We start from the raw sequence: 10,843 nt of genomic DNA on the forward strand, positions 1-10,843 counted from the left end.
AGTCCACGCTGAAGGCCAAGGTTGCTAAGGGTAAGAATAGAACCCTATCACAGTACACCAGACCACAGTAATGTTTAGTAAGGACTTTCAGTGTCCGATTTGACAGTTCTCGAGAAAAATAGGCGAGTTAAGTAATACAGTTCAATAACAAGTGGAGACCAAGAGTCTCTGGAGACCTGGGAAAGGTTCCGGGGCCTGGACATGTACAGTAATGTTCTGCAATGCACTGGTAGCACAAGAGGAAAACTCACATTGCGACGTTGTTGCATCAGCCACACGGACAGGTCGACAGAAAGCACGAAGGGTCTAGGCAGAAAATGACAAGGCAGGAAGGGCACAGGCAAGACAGAGTCGACAACACGAGATCAATCCGAAGAGTACTGGAGAATCTTTCATGATAGCGAGAGAACAATCTGGCAAAGAGTGAGTCAATGAGCAGAAGAGGCTTAAATAGTTAAATAGAGGATTCAATTGTGACAACGGTATCAAATGCACAGCCTGCCACTGCGTTTTAACAATGCTTCGTAGCAAAAACAAGCCACCTTTCAGAAAAACCCAACCCTCATAGCATGACATTAATTAGGAACCGTGTAGCATGACATAGTTGCATGACATTGTAGCCAACATAATCGAGTGACATTGTAGCACAACATTGTAGTGCAACATTGTTGTTTAATATTGTAGCGTATGGAGCGTGACATCGTAGCATAACATTGTAGCATAGTATCATAGTGTAACATTAGAGTCTACCAGCATAGCATAACACTGTAGCGTATCATCATAGTGTAAAATTGTGGCGTTGTCGTGTAACATCGTCGTGAAACATTTTTGTGTAACTTCATAGCATGTCATTGTAGTATAAGATCATACCATAAAATCTTAGCGTTACATCATAGCATAACATCGTAAAATAACATTGTAGCGTGACATCGCAGGGTGACATCATACCATAATATCATAGCGTTACAACGTAACATTGCATCATAGCATACTGTCGTCGCATTTAGCATACCATCGTAGCGTAACATCGTAGAGTGACATCATAATGTAGCGAACCGGTACCTAAACATTTATAGGCAGGGGGGGGGGGGGTCAGACAGTACTTGCAAATTAATTCATTCATCTTCCGTACCGTTTATCTTCACTAGGATCGCGGGCGTGCTCGAGCCTATCCCAGCTATCTTCGTGCAAGAGGCGGGGTACACCCCGAACTGGTCGCCAGCGAATCGCAGTACTTGCAAATTTTCACCATTAATGTCACGGCTTGAACCTGAACAAACAGGGAGAATTCACTGTATAACAAGCTCAAATTAAAGACGCCGTTGCCTTTGATGAATTACATGCACAGGACTGAAGGTGAGTAGAGCTGACAGAGATGGACGACTACCGGCTCGCTGACAAGTGAGAGAAGGATGATGCCATGTTTTTTTGTTTTTTTTGTTGGTGTCAAAAAATGCATGGACGAGCGACCTTGAGGCCGACGCCAGCGCGACGACACGCTCTGCCCGCCATGCCACCACGCATGCCAAACAGCCAGGGGCTAACTCGAAAACTGCTGGGTGGAGGGCCAAATCCTTACTGGTCAAGGACACACATGGCAGGAGATCAACACGTAAAGCTCACGTATGGACTCGCTACGATGGTCTAGCGCTGTCCTTGGAAAGCACAAGATTGTTCGAAAACTTTCAAGTCGGTAAATGGCACCATGTTATAGCTTGACATTGTATTGTAACATTGTAGCGTGACATTTTACTGTGACATTGTAGCGTGACGCCGGCACTGGTTAGCACATCTGCCTCACAGTTCTGGGGACCAGGGTTTAAATCCCGGTCCCGCCTGTGTGGAGTTTGTATGTTCTCCCTGTGCCTGGGTGGGTTTTCTCCGGGAACTCCGGTTTCCTCCCACATCCCCAAAACATGCGTGGTAGGTTGATAGAAGACTCTAAATTGCCCGTAGGTGGGAACGTGAGTGCGAATAGTTGTTTGTTTCTATGTGCCCTGCGATTGGCTGGCGACCGGTTCAGGGTGTACCCCGCCTCCTCCCCGATGATAGCTGGGATAGGCTCCAGCAGCCCGTGACCCTAGTGAGGACCTTTTGAATTATAGCTCAAATCCACCATAATCCTCATATATTAGCACTATGGTCAATCGTTACATACCGTTACACACACAACATGACGACTGCTAAACATGACGAGTTAAATAAATCAATCAATATACATATTTGTTTCTTTAAATGGAGAGCGTAATGTGTGTCGAGCCAATACAACAGGGTACTGTCTTACTTGTGATCACATACACACGCGCACACACTTTACAGAGATGGCTGTGCTGTGTCAGCTGAGAGGGGGATTAGCGTTAGCTTAGCGTCGACAGTACACAAATAGCCGGCGGGCGGACAAGTCGACAGCGCGCGTATCAAAACGCTTCAGAACGCCACATTTGAAATGTCAGCGCTAAAAAATTATTTACACTGTTTTTTAAGCCTTTCGGTGCTATGCTAATACTGTTAGCGACTCAGCGTTAGCTTCAGCTCCCGTCATTCATTCAGCCCCCCCAAAGGAAAAGTTAGTTTATACAACAATAACTTTGCAGCTTGTTGGGCAATGGTAAAGTTTAAACTTTTTTGCCTACCCTGCAACTAATTTCAGCAATTGTAACGAATTAGGTGGACATGTCTATCATGCCAAGACACATGAAAAAGTTTCAAGAATCCATGCCAGAAATTGAACAGGAAGTCGGCCATTTTGGTTTTAAGTAGCCATTTTGTCCAGATTATAGGGCTCCAGAGCAGTTTTGCCAAACTTCCACTTGGAAATTTGCCCAAATGAGCCCCAATTGGAAGCAGGTATCCTCGCAAGATGGACAACACTACATTGCAAAGCTGTTTTTGCTTATGCTATCTAATGTGAGCGAAGCATGGTGTCAAAATTTGACAATGATTTCCAGTATTAATCTAGGGAAGTTAAAGAAAATGAGTCCCTGACACAAGTTTCATCGATAGTCACAAAATTCTGTGGCCTTTTCGATCATGACAAGACAAACGAAAAAGTCCCAAGGAGCCATAGCAGAAATTGAACAGAAGTCAGTCATTTTGGTTTGATTCAGCCATTTTGAAAAAACTAATTCATCCCCGGACATCAGTTTCACCGATCAACAAAAAATTGGGTAAACGTGTCTATTGTAACAGGACGCATGAAAAAGTCTCAAGGACCAATGGCTGAATTCAATCAGGAGGTTGGCTATTTTGGTTTGCATCAGTAGTTTCGGTCAAATTCCAGCATGCGTACTTTATTAGAAAGTTATGAAAAAAATCAGCCCTGCACACCAGTTTCACCGACCGACACAAAATTGGGTGGACGTGTCTGTCATAACAGGATGCACGAAAAAGTCTCAAAGGCCTATGCCAGAAATTGAATAGGAAGTCGGCCATTTTAGTTTGAAGCAGTCACTTTGTCTGAATTCCGGGGCCTGTACTTTGACGAACTTCTACTAGGGAATTTGCTCAAACGAGACCCAATCGAAAGGAGCTCTATTGGACAGATGGGAGACCCCAAATTGTGACGTCTTTTTCACCACTGCTTGGTACCGTGGACAGAGCACGACATCAACATTTGATGATCATTTCACAGAAAAAGGCGCCATGAGGTCCCATTCATCATTGCTTCCAGCTGAATTGTTATGATGAAAAAAGAAGAAGACTTTATTTAGTATGAGAACATCATTCGCTGTTTGATTTCTGTTTTGATTTCGTAGCAGTTTCGCAGTCAATAACGGCAACTGGCAACGACTGATGCATTTATGTGCTAGTTGTTGTTGTAAGTGACATTGAAAAGCTTCGCTAAGCGTCCAGTCTGACTGCCGCTCTTCTGTTGTCCTGAAAAATAATCAGCTCATTTACTGATAAAGAAAATTCCCGTCGCCTCCCGTCGCGATTGAATTATTATTATTATTATTTTTTTTAACAACCACACAAAACTCATTATTGTTGCGGCTGCTTTATGGCGACAACAACTATGACAACAACACAGAAAAGGGAAATAATGAAGGGGAATAAGCATTCTTCTTCTCAACATGTGAACAAGGTGCAAAAGAATGCTTGTCAGCCTGATAAAAAAAAAAAAGTAAGATGACACGTTGGAATTTCTGCCATTTATTTAATAAAGAAAAGGAAAGTACTTACTCTCTGGACTGAAACAGAAGTACAGATACTGTACTTGCGTGGAAAAAGTATGAATTCTTAAGTAAAACTTTACTGTCAATTATTTACACTACCTGTTTTGATAATAGAATAAAATATGTAACAAGAAATTGTTACATACAATGATTTTTTTTGAAGAATAAAGTAGGAGGTAATTTTTTTCTAACAGTAGATTAAGTAAAGTACAGATACCTGAACAATCTACTTAAGTACAATAACAAAGTATTTGTACTTCCCACCACTGAATGCATAAAAGTGAAGTTGTGGATGTTCACGAAGAGACTTGTTTCCCTGGCAGAACATTTGACGCTTTAACGACGTTAAAACCCGTCTTCCACTTTAATAAGAAGCTTCATTTGTGTGTGTGTGTGCGCGCGCGCACGTCTGCTGTTTTCATCTCACAGCGGGATGCCCCTGAAGAAATTAAGATGACAAAGGTTAATGAATTCTCCAGTTTTACCTGATGAGTGGAGGATGGCAATTAGTTCAACTAATTAAAAACAAACAACAACAAAAAACACCAGCAGCAAGTACGGACAGGTACTTGCTCATTAGGTACTCATGCTAGGATGAGAGCACGATAACAAAAACAATCACAAATCAGCTCAAATGAACCTGTGTTGCACAAACCTTTGGGCTCGAGGGCCACGTTTGATTTTGGGCCAGCTCATTCAGAAATGGGTTAAAAAAAAAAGTGTATGTAAAAAAATCATAATTATTTTTCAATTGTATTATTATTATTGTATTGCCTGTGTGGAGTTTGCATGTTCTCCCCGTGCCTGGGTGGGTTTTCTACAGGAACTCCGGTTTCCTCCCACATCCCCAAAATATGCGTGGTAGGTTGATTGAGGACTCTAAATTGCCCGTAGGTGTGAATGTGAGTGCGAAAGGTTGTTTGTTTCTATGTGCCCTGCGATTGGCTGGCGACCGGTTCACGGTGTACCCCGGCTCCCGCCTGAAGATAGCTGGGATAGGCTCCAGCAGCCCGTGACCCAAGTGAGGAGAAGCGGTACAGAAAATGGATGGATGAATTAAAAGTCATTCAATGCATTTTCAGGGGGAAAGAAACCCAAATGAATACAATAAATATTACAGCACTTTTGATCATGTTACTGCTCGCTGGGCCATATTAAAAAAGGGCACATGTGGCCCCTAGTAGATAACAAAATATTGACTTTTGGTTGTTTAATTTCACACTTGATGGGCGGGGCAGGCACTCCAGACGCATGACTACAGCGGAGTTTCATTCGGTCCATGACCAAGCTCATAACTCAATTTACTTGTATATCAGTAAATTGTCAAATCAGTCATCAGTCTTAACTTTGACAGGGTTTTTTGTTTTTGTTAGCAAATACGGTTCCTCATGTATCGCTTATGCTAACTGCTGAGGCGCGGCTTGCACAGTTGCTTGGAGGTCACAGCGAAGAAGGTGCGCGTGACTGCGATGCCGAGCGACCCCTGACTCTTTTTTCTAATCCCGCTAAATGTCAAGATGCACCCACCTTCCCTCCACGTGCGGCTGCCAAAAGGCCAGTACGAAGTCGTCTGTTTACTCCTGCAGCTGCCACCTGTCACCGAGGACTCCCGTGATGCTCTCTGCTATTTCTGACACCTCCCGCTTACGGTACATTAATCAAGCAGTGAGCGCCAGTCCAGCCGGGGGATGACATCACGGACCCCGGATAACTGAACACGTACAGTCTGGCTTTGAAGTTGGAAGCCTCACAAAAGTTGGACAATGACTGACTGACTGCTAACGCCACTGACTGGAAACTAACACGGCTGACTGACCACACTTACTAACGCCTAACACAACTGAACGCCAACACTACAGACAGACCACTAACACGGACTGACAGCTAACACAAGTCACCGCTTGCATGACTGACTGACTGACCACCAACTCGACTGACTAACCACTAACACCACTGACCGCTAACAAGACTGACTGATGACTAACATCACTGACTAACACCACTCACCGCTAACACGACCATCTGACAAAAAGCAGTACAGACTGATATCGCGACTGAATGCCAACACGATTGACCAGTAACTCGACTGAATCTTACACGCCTAACTTACCATTAGAGCCACGGACCACTAACATGATAGACTGATATCGCGACTGACTGCTAACTTGACTGACCACTAACTCGACTGACTGCTGACATGACTGATCACTAGCATGATTGAATGTCAACACGACTGACTGACAGCTAACACTGACCCCTTACAAGATGTGACTAACCACTAACTCGACTGACTGACCACTAATTCGACTGAGTGACCACTAAAATTACTGACGGCTAACACGACTGCTTAACCACTAATGCGACTGACCACTAACACGAGACGATTGACCGCTAACATGACTGACCACTTCCATGACTAACTAATCACTAACACGAACCATTTATAGAACTGTCCCCTTACATGCCTAACTTACCATTAGTACCACTGACCACTATCATGAGTGACTGACCACTAACTCGACTGACCACCGCCATGACTGTGCACTTAGTAGAATACATGCTAACATGGCTAACTGACTGCTAAAACAACTGACAGCTTACACAACTGACTGAGCACTAACACGACTGACTAACCTCTAATAAATTGTACCGGTTGCATGACTGATTAACCATTAATGAAACTGACCACTAACACAACTCGCTGACGACTAAACAATTGACCACTTACATGACCGACTGATCACTGACACCACTGATGAACCACTAACATCACTGCCCACTAACAGGATAAACTGATCAATTACGACTGACTGCTAACACGACTGACTTACCACTAACATAAATAACTAACCACTAACTTCATTGACCATGACTGACCACTGACACAACTGACTTACCACTAACATGACTAATCACGAATACAGCCGACCGCTAACACGACTGATTAACCACAAATGCAACCAATCTCTAACACAACTCATCCATCCATCCATTTTCTTTATCCTCACGAGGGTCGCAGGCTGCTGGAGCCTATCCCAGCTATCTTCGGGCGTGAGGCGGGGTACACCCTGAACCGGTCGCCAGCCAATCGCAGGGCACATAGAAACAAACAACCATTCGCACTCACATTCACACCTACGTGCAACTCCACACAGGCGGGGCCGGGGATTTGAACCCCAGTACCCAGAACTGTGAGGCGGATGTGCTAACCAGTAGTACACCGTGCCGGCAACACAACTCATATAACCACTAATAAGACCGACCTATAACATGACTGATTAACTACTAAAATCGACTCTGAATTCTTAATTTTTGAAAATTCAGGCCCCAAATACAGTTGGACTTATAAACATGAAATTTGGTAGGCATGTCTATCAAGAAGAAACTCACAAACAATTCTCAAGAGGCCATGCCCAAACATACACAGGAAGGCAGCCAGTTTGATTTGAAATGGACATTTTAGGGTCAATTTGTCCTTTTTCCAGTGACAAACTCGTGTTTGAGATTCCACCAAATTTGAAGCATATATGTGTAATTTTCATATAATTTGATCAATAACAGAAAAGACATACCACCCTGAATTTCAGGTTGCAAGTCAATTAATTCTACTCATATGAGTAGTTGAATCATTGGCAGTTGATATCACTCAAAAGGTAATAATTGGTTTAAGAATTTGCTTTTCTAAAGTGATATTTTTTTGATCTCTTTTAATGCCAAAATGTCTGTTATGTTCAAATCATTAGTCAATCACTTTTTGAAAATGGGACTTCAAGCAGAGCTGTTTCAGTATGGGAGACACCGACCCATATAAAAGCAAGGCGGCATAAAACATTGCTAAATTCCATTTTAAAATTCGATTTATTATTATTTTTTTTTTTTACAACTGTCTTTACTGTTATAAATTAAATGATATAAAAATGACCCACATGCTAAACAGATGCTAAATTGTGAAAACGTTTCCTTTTTGTCAGAGCGCGGATGTAACATGACGCCGAAGTTTGAGCAAACTGTAATCACTCTGGCTTTAATTGGATTTACCATTGAAGAGAACTTCAAAGCACAACAACATAAAAATAAATAGCAAGGCCAATGATTGACAGTTGCAATCAAAGCATCAAGTGAAAGTTGTGCTAATTGATTTTAGCGTGAAGAAAAAGCCTTACAGTCAACACAGACTCATTAACATGAAACCTTATTTAAGCAGCAGACTCGGGGCAAAGCGACGCTACATTTTATCGCTCTGACCTTTTTTTCCCTGTCATTTGCACAAGTTGGTCGCCCTAAAGTTTGAAGAGTTTGCAGACTTAAAAAGCAAGAAAGACAAATGTGGTGCAGCGAAGGTGATAATTGTCTCCCGAAGGTGCCGTCAGTCAGCGAGGTGCTTTGTCTTATTTATTGTGATATTTACTATCCTGCGTGGACCATTTGGACCTTTCCATCACTCCCAAGCAGGAAATCCGCACAAGGCTTAGTAGGAAATCGTACCCAAAAGTTCATATTCATCATTAAGTTGCAGTTGGACTATTTTTTAACGTCACGGCAAAGAACATGCTAAAACTTTAGCAACAAAAAGGCTTTTTCTCTCCATTTATGCTGTTTGTTTTTGTCCTGTTACTGATTTTTGCTCTCTATTGTCAGCAGGCTCTCCAAACAGGTTCCGACAGGCGTTGTTGTCCTTTGTTATTGGTTTTTGCTGTCTATTGTCACCAGGTTCTCCAACCAGGTTCCAGTACATGTTGTCTTTTATTACTTTTTGCTCAGTTTGTCACCAGCTTCCCCAACCAGGTGTTGTTTTGGTCTTTATTGCTTTTTGCTCTCCTTTCTCTCAGTGTTCATCGCCATGTTCCACCAACCAGCTTCCAGTAGGTGATGTTGTCTGTTGTTATTGTTTTTTCTCTCTCTCTCTGCTCTCTGTTTATTGCCAGGTTCCGCAACCAGATGCCATCAGGTGTGATTGTCTCCTGTTACTGTTTGTTTGCTCTCGTTATTCTCTTTTCATCACAGGGTATATAACCAGCTTTCAACAGGTGTTATTGTTTTTTTTGTTTTTTTTAATCTCTTTTCTGTCTGCCTCACCCCCGAGTTCTCCAGCCAGGTTCCAGCCAACACAATTTTATTTTTGTTATTTTTGCTCTCTCTTCCCTCTGTGTTTGTCGCCAGGTTCCCAACCAGGTGTTGCTTTTTTCTAATGTTCGACATTTTCCCTCTTTTTTTCTGTCCTTGTTTATCAGCAAGTTGGTTCTACAACTAGGCTCCAATATGTTTTGTCATCTTTTCTCTCCTTTTATCTGGAGGTTCTCCAACTAGGTTCCAACCGATGTTGTTCTTGTTGTCTTTTGCTCTCTTTTTTCTCTCTTAAACTGTGTTCTACTGCTGGCATTTCCAATAAGTCAATAAAATCATTTGACTAAACAATAAACTAGGGCAGGTTAAATAAAAGAGTCTCAAATGAAGCTGCGCAAATAATTTAATAACGCAACGAGCGTCACGTGGGTTCAATAACGGCGTTAACGAGGCTCCGCTGAGAGGACGGAAGCGGCGAAAATAAAAGTCGGCGGACATTCGTCATCCCGTCTCCGTCGCTGAGGGGAGAGAAAAAAAATGCTGGCAATTTATGAGCAGGCCGCTTCAAGCTTTGTTCCTCGGTGTCGTAAATTGTTTCTTTGTGTTGCCTCGTCCTTCAGGAGCCGCCCGGCGTCACACGAATGGAAAAGGCGAGACGAGGCCACCTTTGTTTTTTAGTTCATGTTCTCAAGCTAATTTCCTTCCAGCCAAGCATTAGCGTAATAACCGAGCTGTAATAGCCATTACGCTTAATAGGCAGTCAATCACACGCCGACTCCAGCCAACGTTCACAAGTTGTCATCAGCGCCCCCTGCTGGTTCTTCGCACTGTTCACACCGCATTCGTTCTGCGTACAACCGCTCAAATTTTGTTTCATTACAAAATGCACTTCAGGTCTTTCTTTTATGCTACAGCGTAAAATCAATGATCAAGCTACACGCGGCTAGTTTGCGGTTGCTCATTTTTGGATTGCATTGTCACATTTTGATTGTGAAGTCTTTTTTTCAAAGAAAGGGCATTTTTTTAAACGTCTTTCTAGAAAGAGATCTATTTTTCAAGAAAAAGTCTTACATTTTGAGAAGAGGTAAAATAGAATAGAATTGAAAACCTATACTGCCATTGTACGGTGCAGCTACAACAAAATTGCGGCACAACTCCAAGTTCGTCTTGAAATAGAATATATAAAAGCTACATTGAGCCCCAAAAACTACACAAAAATACTTTTTTTTGATAAAAAGGCAAATTATTCTTATTATTTAGAATAAATGAGTAATTATACAAGAGTAATTGTATTTTACCTATAAAAGGGCTTTTTAAAAAAAAAAAAAAAAAAAAAAAAAAAAGAAAAACTAACAGTTGTTGAAGAAAAATTGTGGAATACTTCTTAAGAAAGAAGTATTCATTTTTGAATTTGTCGAAAAAAAGAAAATGTTATTTTAAAAGAAATATTTTCGTATTTTGAATTGTCCCATATGCAAAAATAGAAAAAGTGACTGCTGTTGAATGTTTGAAAACAATTCGACTTTACCTTTGATGTGTATCACTTTGGACCATAGTTCATGCTTTCATGCTTCTTTGTCTTGAAACCTTCGTGAAATGATAAA

This window comes from Phyllopteryx taeniolatus, chromosome 6 (assembly GCF_024500385.1).
Source record: "Phyllopteryx taeniolatus isolate TA_2022b chromosome 6, UOR_Ptae_1.2, whole genome shotgun sequence".
Classification (NCBI taxonomy): domain Eukaryota; kingdom Metazoa; phylum Chordata; class Actinopteri; order Syngnathiformes; family Syngnathidae; genus Phyllopteryx; species Phyllopteryx taeniolatus.